This window comes from Rhinolophus sinicus, chromosome X (assembly GCF_036562045.2).
Source record: "Rhinolophus sinicus isolate RSC01 chromosome X, ASM3656204v1, whole genome shotgun sequence".
Lineage (NCBI taxonomy): Eukaryota > Metazoa > Chordata > Mammalia > Chiroptera > Rhinolophidae > Rhinolophus > Rhinolophus sinicus.
Genome location: NC_133768.1, coordinates 22394171 through 22408002, shown reverse-complemented (window position 1 = coordinate 22408002; position 13832 = coordinate 22394171). Strand labels below are relative to the sequence as shown.

Below are 13832 nucleotides of genomic sequence, written 5' to 3'. Positions count from 1 at the left end.
ATTTTAGAGCAGCACTGGTGGTGATGGTGAGAACTACTTTTTCCTTTTAAGACAAATCTTTAAAAATACTCAGCAGTGCATATCTTTCATGGCTTTACATTCAGCATCCAGAAGGTAGATAATCTGGGAGTATTTGCTGAACTGAATTGAGTTGATCATATAGACAAAGGTCAGGTCAAGTGAGGGGACAAATAGTTAAAGTGGTTGTTTATTAAAGTGAACATCAGTTAATGGATAATTATTTGAGTTATAATAGAGAGATTTTACATATCTGCAAGGAGGTGTACTAAGTTCATTCCTAGTCAAATTTTCAATGATTTAATGAATGGTTACCCACTTAGACACAGCCGCTAGTTTTAAAAATTACTGGCACAAATGCTCTCAGTGTATTCCACTTGATTGAATATCTTTACAGGTGATAGAAGTGATGTACTTCCTACATCACCTCACTAGGGCTGAAGAAAGCATTTAAAAATCTAAGATAATGGCACTTCCCTCACATTAAGGAAATAAATTAATATTTTACATAATATTAAAGTGAATAGTGTTATATGAAACTCTTCCTTTCGGTGAAAATTAAACTCTAGGATATATTATTTCTATGATTTCAGATTCATCATATTCAAAACTACCCTGTCACTAGTCCAAATCACAGACTGACTAATGCTAATGAAACACTCCTTTTACTCTGTCTGTTCTGTATCAGTAAATCTACATTCAACTCATTTTACTACCACTCAAGTTCATCGAGCCTTGCCTTCTGCCAACTTTCACTATCCTTCTATAGCCTTGTCCCACACAACCCAAACAATTGTCTTATTATCTTTGGAATTCAGAGAACTTGTCCCAGAGCTCCTCTGCTCCATTTCCTTGCCCCTTCCCTGACCTCTCACCAACTCCTTCCCTTAACCTTGGAATCCAGCACACAAACCACTGAAGAAAAATGGGTCCTATGGGCCTGGATTTTCAACTCCTTCCTTTCTCCCTATGGAAGTCCAGGGTACATAGGAGATGCTCATGAAATACTGATGGTCTGATAACTTATACCAAGAGTAATTATAATGTGGATTCAACTGTATTCCTCAGAAAACCACATTCTCTGAAATTTAACTCCATTGAGCAAGGCCTTGTACTCAATAATATTTACTGTCTTTACCCCATTAAACAAATATCTAAGATTTCCCAGTATTTCCTAAGTGATTTCTATGATATCATTGCAGCACGCCTCAAGGGCAAAGGAATAAAATGTCCTTGTCAGAGCTTCCCATTGCTTTCTATGCCCCTCTGCATGGCCCATGTACCCTTCCTACAGCTGACGGCTCACAGCTGAATCTCTCAGTGGTACCTGCCCTCAGCAGCTACGGGAAACTGTCTTGCTCAAGATTATACCCTCTCCCCCAGAGTAGCCCACAGCCAGTGACTGCCTGATGTGGGAATAAAAAGCCCTGACTCTTGATTCAATTTCAGACAATTTTGAAGGACCTGTAGGATCTGCTAAAGCCTCAGCCACAACCACATTGCAATCAGTTTCTCCCTCTGCCTCAGAAGCAACTAAACCTTCTGTTTCCAGGGATCCCAATAAAACACATCTGTCTTCCCCACTAGCCCATAAGCTTTTTTTTTTTTTTTCAATAAGGCTGACTTTTTTTTTTTTTAATTTTATTGGGGAAGGGAACAGGACTTTATTCGGGAACAGTGTGTACTTCCAGGACTTTTTTCCAAGTCAAGTTGTTGTCCTTTCAATCTTAGTTGTGGAGGGCACAGCTCAGCTCCAGGTCCAGTTGCCGTTTTCTAGTTGCCGGGGGCACAGCCCACCATCCCTTGTGGGACTCAGGAATTGAACTGGCAACCTTGTGGTTGAGAGGATGCGCTCCAACCAACTGAGCCATCCCGGAGCTGAGCAGCAGCTCAGCTCAGCTCAAGGTGCCGTGTTCAATCTTAGTTGCAGGGGGCGGAGCCCACCATCCCTTGCGGGACTCGAGGAGTTGAACTGGCAACCTTGTGGTTGAGAGCCCACTGGCCCATGTGGGAATTGAACCGGCAGCCTTCGGAGTTAGGAGGATGGAACTCTAACTGCCTGAGCCACCGGGCCAGCCCAGCCCATAAGCTTTTGATGGCAAGAACTGTATTTTGCATCTTCAGCCCATATTTAGCACAACACTTACAACAGACAGGGCCCTCAAATACTATTTGTTATTCATTCATGAAGGAGTTTATTAAAATGCCAAATGGAAGGAGTGATTCGAACAATTTAATGGGATCAAAGGATAGTGGTTACCAAGGGCCAGTGTAAGCCACACCTGCTGCACAATTATCCCCTGATTATTGTGGCAGCACCAGAATTTCAGCATAAGAGGGTCTTAGCCGAGTTGGTAGGGCACTTTAGAGAATGTTGAGAAAGCATCCAATACCCATAATAAATTATGGTAGGAAGGGGAAGGGAATACTGACAGAGACAGAGGGTTCTGCTGAAGCCCTCCCAAGACACACCTCGGGGCTCCCAATGACTGCACACTTTTAATGTACAAATTTCTATGGTCCATTACACCACGGAATCAGAATCCTCAGGGCTAAAGGGGGGAGTTTTGACAAGAACTAGGCTTATGTTACTTCGTCTTTTAGCCGAATCCTAATGGTCATACATGTAATATTTACTTTGTGCCTAAATCAATTGCATTCCTTTTCATTTTATCTTCCGTGTTTGGCCATTTCCCAACTTACTAGAATTTCCCATATGGAGTGATCAGATATTATAAAAAAAAAAAAAAAAAACAATCTTTGCCAGTTTCGTTTCTTCTACTTATTAGAAGTGTAGATAAAGTATTTGATAAAGGAAAGAATTTAAACTCAGCTAAAATTAGCTTTTTTTTTTTTTTAGGCTCACTTTGTGATTTCCATCTACAATTCAAAATTATTATAATTACTTGTAGTTAACAGAAGAGTTCACACTTGCTAGGAATAAATCTTATTTTCTTATTATTGAATGTATATTATACTCTAAAGCATTATTCCTTTTCCATATGATCTTAATACCAAACTATTTTGGAATTTATATTTCCACCTTGCCATTACATTATATAAAACCCTTTCCTTTTTCTTTTTCTCTCTAGCTGCATTCTCCAACTTCCTTCCAAATGAATTGTTGCTTTGGATCATTTTGCTGTTGCTATCACTATAAAGAAAGAAACTTTAAACAGTCTCATTGAAGAGTTATATTTAAACCACAGCAGTTTTGCTACAGCGAGTAGCAACTTCTTAACCAAGCAAAGATAGTTGGAATGGATATGTTCCACTATAGAATGTTGTCATATGCTTTAAAAAAAATAGTTAATTTTAACCTTTGGCATCTGTATTTATCTAGCACCAGTAACAGTGTTTCAGTCTCATAAAGGAGGAAAGAAGAAAGGAAATGAAGAGAGCCCATGATGACTGTTTGAGAGCAGAGGTTCAACATGAAGAAATTTGGAAAGAAGATGGAATTCAGGAGTCCTTGGGAAATTCAGAAAACTGGGAATCAAAGGTACAAACTCTTAATTTATTCCTCTTCTTCCTAAAGTATAAACCTGAGTAGGTCATAAAATGTTCCATTTTTCTCATGCTCATGAAACCCCATTTCATTGGTTCCTGCCTTCCTGACCTGGGGACTTGGGGGCTTCGGCCTTATCTTCTTATATTCTGCATTCCATACCCCATTCTCTGGGGAAAGGAGAACATCAACTCTTCCCTAAGCACGCTCCCTCTGCTCCTGCTTACAATATCTTTTTTCTTGATCTCCCCTCTACCTGGAATGTTATATCTTCTCCACACCAATGTGAAACCCTTCCAAGTCTAACCTAAACCTCAACTCCATTAACAACGTTCTCCTAATACCTCCAGGTGCATGTGTTCTGACCCTTTCCTGACACTGTACCATACTCGACATCTTTCTTAGAAATACACATAGTAGACTATCTTGAATTATAGTTATATATGATGTTTTTATTACCCCTATCCCTGACTAACCATCTTTGGTCTTAGACATACCCTATTTCCCCGAAAATAAGACCCAGCCGGACCATCAGCGCTAATGCGTCTTTTGGAGCAAAAACTAATATAAGACCCGGTCTTATTTTGCTGTAACATAAAACTGGGTCTTATATTATGTTATATTATATAAGACCTGGTCTTATATTACATTATATTATATAAGACCCAATCTTATATTAATTTTTGCTCCAAAAGACGCATTAGAGCTGATGGTCTGGCTAGGTGTTATTTTCGGGGAAAAACGGTTTAACACCACTCATTTCTATATTCCTTACAGGCCCACTTATAGCACCCTGCACACTGAAGACACTCAGGTATCTATGGTAAGAGTAGAAGGAAGGGAGATGGGAAGGAAGGAGAAGCCACTGGAAGGAAGGAAATAAGGGAGGGAGGGAATGAGAAAGGGCCAGCCATTGCTTCTCCCTCAGTCTATTTGTAGGTTACAAATTACCTAATATTAATCCTCTCTCCTTTATTACTCCATTTTCCTTTTTTACTTTCCTAAATCAGCAGTTTTTGTCTCAGTTTACATGGCAGCATAGATTTGGGAGAACATTGATCAAAAACGGATCTGCTGTCACTAAATGCTTAAGCATCCATTCATGTAAAGGTGATGTGCTGCTGGCCTACTCTATGCCACGCACAACGCTGGGCGCTGGAAATACAAAACAGACAGGCACTGGCTTCCTAGAACTAAGTGAAGCTGCTCATTCCTTGCGATGAGCACACCCGCTGACATGAGGAGCTTGCTCTGTGACTGTGTTATTATGGGCCCTGGAGGAGAACCCCGACAAGGGAAAACAGCAGAGTCCACAACCCCTAGAGACCCCTTGAATGCATTTACTCTGCACACTATGTAGCTGGGAGCCTCTTGAGTGCCATTCAGGAGTTCTGTCATGGTGAGAACAATTAGGGGCTTTTAACAGGGGTATTCAAAAGCCAAGCACTGAGCCACCAGATTCATTTGTTACATTCAAATTTTCTCCCTTGGCCACATGAAGCTTTCTGTACACAAAATACTTGATACCATTCTACGTCTCTCAGTTTTCCATCTTTACTGCTGTGTTTAGCTCCCCTCTCTGTGTTCCTTCCGAAATAAAGTTGGCAGAGAGGCTGGGAATATCATAGTGTTCATAGCCAGTGTCATTTCTTCAAACAGGTAACTTAGGCAGCTGCCTGCCCAGTAGGGCTGGAGGGCACCGCGAGATCCAACCAATAAAAACATGTCCTCCAAAGCCCCCTCTCCACCTTACCATAAAAAATGCAGTGTCTTGAAGCCATTTTTTCTGGGTGGGTGGATGGAGGGATTAATGGCATATTTTCTCCAAATGTCACTATTATAATGTGAAAGGGAGGAGCCTATTATTCCAAACTTTTCCCTTTTGCATATTGCAGTGATTCATATGTTAAACGTCTTGACAAAAATCACACACACACATGCATACACACATGCATGCATGCACACACAACTGTATCTCCTTTACTTAGTAACCGTGTGGTGCTACCTTGGCAAACCTGATAAAAATAATACGGTCTTCATTATTCCCAAATTGGTTCATGACTGTCTGTGTAAACAGAGTGACCCTATTGATGAAGAAATAAAATCTGAAATTCCATCTCCTCAAAGTGGGATAAAATGTGGCCAAAAGATCATTTGATAAGACACCTTGGCGGATGACTTTGGAAACAAGAAGGCAGCACACAACACTGAGACAATGATGGCGGTCCTAAATGCCAGGGATGTCCAGAGTGGACATGAAGGAGAGTCAGGCAAAAGGAAGAGCTCCAAAGTAGAGCATTCCCTACCAGAGGGGAGATACAAAGCTAGTGGGAAAGAGGACAGTACGGAAAAGGCAAGGAAACCCCACCAGTGATCTATTTTCCCAGCTCTCCCTGTACTGTCTCCAGAGATCGAATGAGGTCAAGAAGGTAACGGCGTGCACAAAAGAAACATAAATTCCACAAATTCTGAGTGGGGGCACCATAAGAGTGATCCGAAGTCAATAAAGTGACTGAGTGGCCAAAGGATTAGATGCACTGAAATTCGCCTCAACGAGAACAATTACTTTTCTTATGCTTCACACTATTGAAAAAATATTTTATGCCAAGACTTAATGCTATATAACTAAAATACTCAACTGAGGGCATGTATCATATCAAGAAACCAGAATTGTGCATCACGGGAGAGCCAATGAAATCGTGAGATCTTAGAAATTTAATTTCATTCCTCTCGTCCAAAATGTCCTTGTTGGCTATAATGACATAATGGGGCATCCTTTACTCCTACACTGTATGTAACTATACTAGATTTTTATGAGGCCATTGTAATCACCTCTGGCTATATTTATAATAATTCATTTTCATTTTCACTGCAATAAAATGTTTATCTTTCCAAATGCAATTACTTTGCAATATCAGACAGATCTACATTATAATCGTTGAATCTGAAAATCTGAATGTGAATTTACCTGTCTTAGAACTTTAAATGTGTGTTCATAGTAAATTAAATATTCCAAGTCTATCCATCCAAAATCCAACTCCTTTGATCCATATTTCACCACCAGAAGCACTTGCCTTTCATTTTCTATGTAAGATAAACATGATTCATGTGCATAATGAAATGCAAGTATTTTGACTCTAGACATATAGGCCTTTTATTTACCAAGCTGCAGGATTTACTCCAAGGGGTCTAGAATCTATATACATCACACTTTCTATGTAGATAAGCAATGTATTTCAAAGCTATAAGAATAGACCCTGTTATGACTATACATGAATTAATTTTAAAAGAATTATTATATTCATAATTTACTATTACGCATTTTCTCAATGAACTGATACTGAAAGTACAACTATGATTAAATAGCCTTCCAAATTTTTTTAATTGAAAAGGGGAAATTTATACCAGAAAATTATGAAGATCACTACATTAAGTCACAGTTGTAATACATATAAATGTTGATAGGGTAAGAACCTAGCAATTAACTCATGTTGATCAGGCCATGAGAAAATAAACCACTGAATGAATAATTTTATGATTATTCATCAAGTGATTTATTATCATTATAATTCACATAAAGTATAAGCTACATAATTAACAAACATTTTGAAAGAGTAGAAGTCTATAATTATATGATCACAATTCCCAGTCCATTTCATTTTTTTTGGTGAGTCCAAACTCCACATACAATTTGCTGACTTAGGAAGTATTACAAAATAACAACAATCTAATTTTACTCTTAAATTTTCATTCTTAAAACATGTAGCCCTTGGATGAACAAAAAAGCTCATTTAGTGCCATTTATTGTATTTTATGTGTATGTACATAGTAACTACAACACACCCTTTGAATAGCTTGTTATGAAAAAGATGACTTTTAATGTTTTAATATGAAAACAGGAAAGAGCAGGTCTTCAGAAGAAAAATCTTAAAGGGCATTGCTGTCTCCCTCTGCTTTATCCACAGTTCACTGCTTGGCAATTTCAGATCGTTTGATAGGAAAGCAACACCAGGCCGGTCAGTCATCCCTTCTCTAAAGCTAAAAGCCTTAGGAGTCTTAGAGTTCTGGGGAACCAAAAAAGCATGCCAATTAAGGATGTTTCATTGTAATCCAGTGGTCAGAGAAGGCAAGAAGGGTATGTTCATCGAGCCATGCGGTTGGCCTGTAATGGAATGCTATCTTCAGTGTAAGATACTCTAGGGTGGCATTCTCTGGGTGAAAATTAAAAGCATATTTGTAAGGTGATTAGCAGAATTTGTCAAATAAACAAGCCTGTCTACATTCCTACAATGTTCCTTTGTAAATCTGCTAGAACAAATCTAAAGCATTTCCATGAGACATAAGGAATATGCATTTAAAAAAAAAATAGGAAACCAAGAAAATGCTTGCTATTTAAAGGCATCAACGAAGTCACAGAAACAGGCATGATCAAATTCATCTGAAACAAAGAAATATTGGGGATTCTTAAGGTAAAAGCAAGACACGGGGAAGTTAGGAAGAGGAGAATGCACTATAGCAGGAAAGTTCTTTAAGTCCACATATACTTTTATTTACAGCGTTCATTTTCCACTTCCCAATTCCACCTTACCCAAAATATAAAAACTTACTTTTTCACCTGATTATATAGTCACTTAAAAACATATATGGAAGGTCATATCACTGACTATGCCCTTTTCATATATGTAAACGTGTTTATGTTAAGATACAAGAACATTAAAGAAATGCAGTGTTAGTACCGACACATGGGGGATTGCCTCCCCCTAAAGAACGTTAGCAATTATTGCAACTAGCAAATTCCAAAACAGAACTATTATCTTTATATCCTTATGTCCTCTACTATGCTTAGTATTCAAACCCATTATGCTTTTGTTAATAAAGTGATAAACGAGAGTAGCTTTTTGGTCAATTGACCCGTTTTAAGTGGTACCATCAAGTTTGTTCGTGAACATTTGTTTGTGTACTCTTGTTACCAAAAACAGAAACACCTAAGTACTCAGGAGCATTAAAAAAAAAAAAAAAAAAAAGCAATCAGCTTAAAACATTCTCACATACAAAACCCTTCCTTACCATTCTTCGATTGTTATTCAAAAGCAATTGTTCTTTTAGTTACTTAAGACAACTACAATCCCATATGAGTACTGCTGAAAAAACTGAGTTACTGAGTAAAAATTAGCAACCAAAGCTTTAAATTTGTCTGTGTTGCTTACTCACTGAACAATATTACCTATCAGCTAACTGTAATTGGTACTAGCGAATGCCTATAAAGATTTACAATAAGGGCGTGAGAAAAAAATGCACTGTTAAATTCATACCACTTTGGAGAACCCTTAATAATAGTAATTCTATATATCGCTAAGGCATAGCACAATGGTAAGCACTTAGACACACATCTTGTTTCCTTAGTGCAATATGTAACTATTCTGCGCTTTTAAAATAATTATCTTGAACACAGAGAGGTAAAATGCGGGGTCAGAAGTCACAAAGCTAGTAACTAATAGAACCTGCAGTGCAACTCAGGCCCTCTGACTCAGCCCTGAATTCTACAGTGCCTGAATGTCTCAGAGCTGAGCTCCTTTCTCTTTGAGATTCCTGATACTACTAATGGAAACAGGATTGGAATTTAATAAGAAAAATGCTGACACGGCCTTATCCATAGCTGCCCAAATGATGCCATTATAATTATGCTTTATAAATTGAGCATTACACGAAAACTTGCTACTTTTAAGTCTTATCAATCAACACTTGGGTGTTTTGGTTGCCACATATTATAGTCTGCTTTAGAAAAACAAGAGGTTTGTCAAACACCAAAGATTGTACCAGTTGTAAAACAAAGTATATCCCAAACTCAGTGTACAACAGATTAAAAGATTCTGAAATAGAAATTTTAAATTGATCCTAAAAGTTCAGTTGCTCTTAAAAATGTTTTATCTGTCATTTTATCAATAACATGATTTATTCACATACCTTGCAAACATAAGAAAAAATACTTTTGAATTTTTCTCTAATTTTAGGAATAATGTGGTTACTTATCAGCTAAATCTCCTGTCTTCGCTGAAGCAACTGGTCAGGAAACAAAATTAGTTCTTTCTATATTTATAAATGGGAGTTTTTTCTTCTATTTCCCTGAATATTTTCTAATCTAACTATATAACTTGGACTGACAAAATGGCAATAAAGAAATAGATAGTATAGTTTAAATTATTTACTGCCTTCACATTTAAAGGCCTTTTTATTAAGCAAAGCTTTTTATTGTTGATTTGTAGGATACTTAAGAAAAATGTCATAATCTGGCTGAGTTACATAATCCTTATCCAAAAGAAAGTAACAGGTTATAAAGTGCCATTAAAATGATTGAAACTATCTTTCCTAATGTGACTACATGCAGTCTTCAAGTGAAAGGATAGCAATGACATGTGTATGTATGTTTCACGGTCAGTGTCATTTTTTAGAGACTTTTTTTCCTTTCTAGTATTATTTCCATTCACTACTGAGCTTATAACGCCTCTAGAATATGCCATTTCGGTAACACATGTGTGGCTTATGTCAGAAAACAACTGAGGAAGTCATTTATAAAATATTAAAATAAGGAGTGCAGGAAAAATCATTGCAGACTATATTTCTGCACATAGTTGGAGATTAACAGCATGGAAGCAGCTGTAGTGTTACCCTGACCCCTGAAGGAAGGAATCAGGAGTTAACTTCACATCCAATTTCCTACACAATATGAACACCAAACCTCCAAATCCACTGGCACAATATATCAATGTTTGGGGCATGTCCTGCAGAAATAAGAAAGTCATCTCAAATATCGGAGCTCAAGATTTCATTCCACCATTCTGATTTGGGCTGAGCAGATCTTTTCAAAGTTACTTAGTGGATGTCTTGATCCTGTACCTGACTCCATAGGAAAAACCAAAAGAATCACCTCATCTTTACGATAAAAAAAAGTCATTTAGCCTTTTTCATAAAATAAATGTACAGGGAAATAGGAAATAGCACAACTGGGTGAGAAGAGAAAATGATTTAATTCAATAGGGTTAGGATTTGGGCAGTTTCATATTGAGGGAATATATTAAGGGGAAAAACACACCCTGAAACCATAGAAGGCCAAGAGGATCTGATGTGTATATTATTTTAAAGAAAATCACAGCTCTAAATAAAAGATCAGGGAAAGTGACATTTTATTCTGCAGTATCCCCTCCTCTGTACAGTGAGCATAGTACATTTATCTCTTCTCACGGTAAAAGTCACAGGCGGCTGCAACATGTCTTTTAAGCCATTCAATAAGTAAAACTTGAAAATGGATTGCTCTTGATTTCTGGGATTTGTATTAATAATAAATCCATTACCATTTTTTTTCAATTTAGCAAGATATCATTACCTTTGAAGGGTTTTGCTTCTCTTTTCCCAGAGGGTTAACATGGCCCAGAAACGGTTGTCAAGGCAAAGATAAAGGTATCAAACACTCATTTCTGACACAGTGTGGAGGCAAACATTTTTATTGAGGGAACCACCAGACTGAAATCTGCATCAAGCTCTAGCAGGAAAAATGCAAGAGAAGACCCTAAACAGTCATTCTGTTCAGTCTTCATTTCAGTGGATTTGACTTTCTTCTCAATTGGGGTCACATATTTCAATCACAGGGTACAGAACTGTGACCTTGGCTGGGATCATCAGCGCCAATTACTCAATGGGGCACTTGTGAAACATTGCGGACTCATTTCGACTCTCCACGGGTGTGGCTAAAATTGCTCCTGTCCAGCCCTAATGCTTACATGCTTGGCCATCCCTCAGAAACTCACTATGAGAAAACTCATGCTAAATTTGCCACAGAGATCAGGGTTTACAGGACCCTTGGAGCTAATCTCTGTCTGCTCTCCTCCTCCTCTGTTAGCTGTTACAAGCCTTCAAAAGTTAACAGGGTGATGGAGCCTCTCTCTATACAATCATTTCATCTCACTATCGTTGACTGAAGCTCACTGATGTAATGAAGTTACATAATCACCGATTATGCACGACTTCCATCCATCTTCCTACATATCCACATATCTTCTCCCTTTCCCTTCAGATCAATCTGCCGGGTGAGATTTATAACACATGTAAATGTTCCATTCTCTCATCATAGGAACTGAATATGGGACTTTAGCATTGCAGTACGGTGCACTGAACCACGTCATCAATATTGATTTTGTTTTATCCCTTTTCCGAGGCAGAATATGTTCAAGCATCCTTCGTGCTGTAGTCTCTAACTTTTTACCCAAAGGGTAAAATAGATATAGCAGATAAGACGCATCCTCAACTTAAGGTTAAGGGAAGTGTGTAATTGCCTGCATTTCCAAAGCTGGCTGCAATGCAATAAAAGGATGCTCTCAGGTTCCAGACCTTCGGCTCCCCTGCACGTGGGTCGCAGCTTTAGCTTTTTAGGGTATTGGGTAAATAATTATATTATGGGGTAATTGAACTTGAGAAAGAGAGCATTATGGTAACATTTAAAACAATATTGCATTATTTTTTTCTTTTTTGGTCATCATTTTCAGCTTTTTCTCTTCTTTACTTTTTCATTCTGAATGATAAGCCAGTGGATAAAAAAAGTAGCCCAGGGTACTTATAATCTCTGATAATCACAACCTAGAGGACAATTAACAATGATTATCACCTTAAAGTTTAAGAACTTGACAAGTGGGATGTCTCTGGTCCCATTGCGGCTGTGAAATGCAGCAGAATGCTGCACTGAGTTGAAAACATATTTCTTTTAATGAATAAAGAGTAGCTCGTTTCGTTTTAAATAGGGCTCTTCAGTAAGTGTTCCTTTCACTGCTGCTACCTCTTCCAGAACACAGGAGCCACAAATATTGCATCCAAACAAAAGAGTGACTACCCAGAATTAATTCAAGACACTCTTCCACATCAAAATAATTGGAGGGGGGAGTGATGCTTTGATTTATTTTCAATTACACTCAGAATACAGACCCACATACACACACGCACACGCACACACACCAACACACCCAACTGCAGTTATTCCATTCAGTGCCAATAACGGCCACATCACAGCCATCAGTGCGATGCAGCAATCATCCAAGTCACCCATTCCCATTACAAACGCCCAAGTTTGCCCACGCCACTGATGGGTTTGCATATATAAAATGACCTTACCCACAACAGTCTTCCAAATTATTCTCCTCCGGATATCAGTCGGTAAGGTAATTGCTGGTCATCACAATGCGTATTCAGAAAAATCCACGTTGTACTCCTGTGTTCTTTCTCTTGTTTTTGCTAGCAATTAATATCGTGAACAAGATACCCATTCACAAATGCCAAGTTCACCATAAAAGCAGATAATTCCATACAGCTCTTCCTACAAGACTGCCTCCAGTTAGTTCTCAAAGTGCCCGATTGTTTGGTGAAGATACAATCCAGGTGCAGAGCAGGGAAAAAAAGGAAGACTGGGGGGGAAAAAAGAAGAGGCAGATAGAAAAGGAGAGACTGAGAGAGAGCAGAAAAAGGGGGAAGAAATTTAAAGAAAAAAAAAAGAAGGAAGGAGAAAGGCCAGTAAGTGAGGAAGTCTGTGAGCTCTATGACAAGAATCGGAATCTTGCTTGGAAATCTTCCGTATCATGTAGCCTTTCAGATCCTCTTAGTCCCCAAGTAAAATTTCCAGATCCGGGATGCGGCCATAAGAAAGAATCCAATGTATATTTCACAAGTATCCCGCAATAACAGATCCAACGGGGTTTTCCTTGTACAGTACTGCTATGTGAAAGCACACAACCCCTGCTGTTTGGGAAGGTGTCTCCTGGGTCCTAGCTCTCTTCAGCAGCCCCCAAAAATGATTTTTCAAAAAAGAGTGGGAGGGGGGGAGAAAAGCAGCTTTGCGTTTGCCTTGAATGATGCTAATCCTGAGCGAAAACGACAAGCAAACCACGAATAGCACAAGATCTTGATAAATAGCCACAATCCACTCAGAATATCCCAGGGAAGAAGGAGCAAAAACAAGAAAGAGAAACTGCAATGCATAAATGATTCCAGTGTTTCTACAAGATCGGTTCATTTGATTGAATGCATTCTCTGGTTTGCTGCAAGTCATAAAGAGGATAGTGTTACTGCCACCCAATGGATATTTTAGTACTAGCCAATCCACAGAATGCCACCGCTTTGCGAGTTTTAGTTTTCAGAAGACTAAAGAGGAAGGAGGGTAGCCTGGGAATCTTTTGGATAGGACCCCGAGAGGCCTCGAATGATGAGAATGTGTCCTTCCAAGCAAAAGTGGACCGGCAAATGTGGACGCTCCCAGTCTTGTGTTAGC

At 38.6% G+C, this 13832-nt stretch overlaps 1 protein-coding gene across 1 annotated transcript in view; it reads right to left on the bottom strand.

Annotated features, from left to right (window-relative positions):
• The window catches only part of IL1RAPL1 (interleukin 1 receptor accessory protein like 1), a 1306469-nt gene extending 1292866 nt beyond the window's left edge, over positions 1–13603 (bottom strand). The window contains exon 1 of the mRNA XM_074323621.1: positions 12683–13603. The gene's annotated coding sequence lies outside the window, so the exon portion shown is untranslated. The remainder of the gene's footprint in view (positions 1–12682) is intronic.
• Positions 13604–13832: the final 229 nt, after the last annotated feature.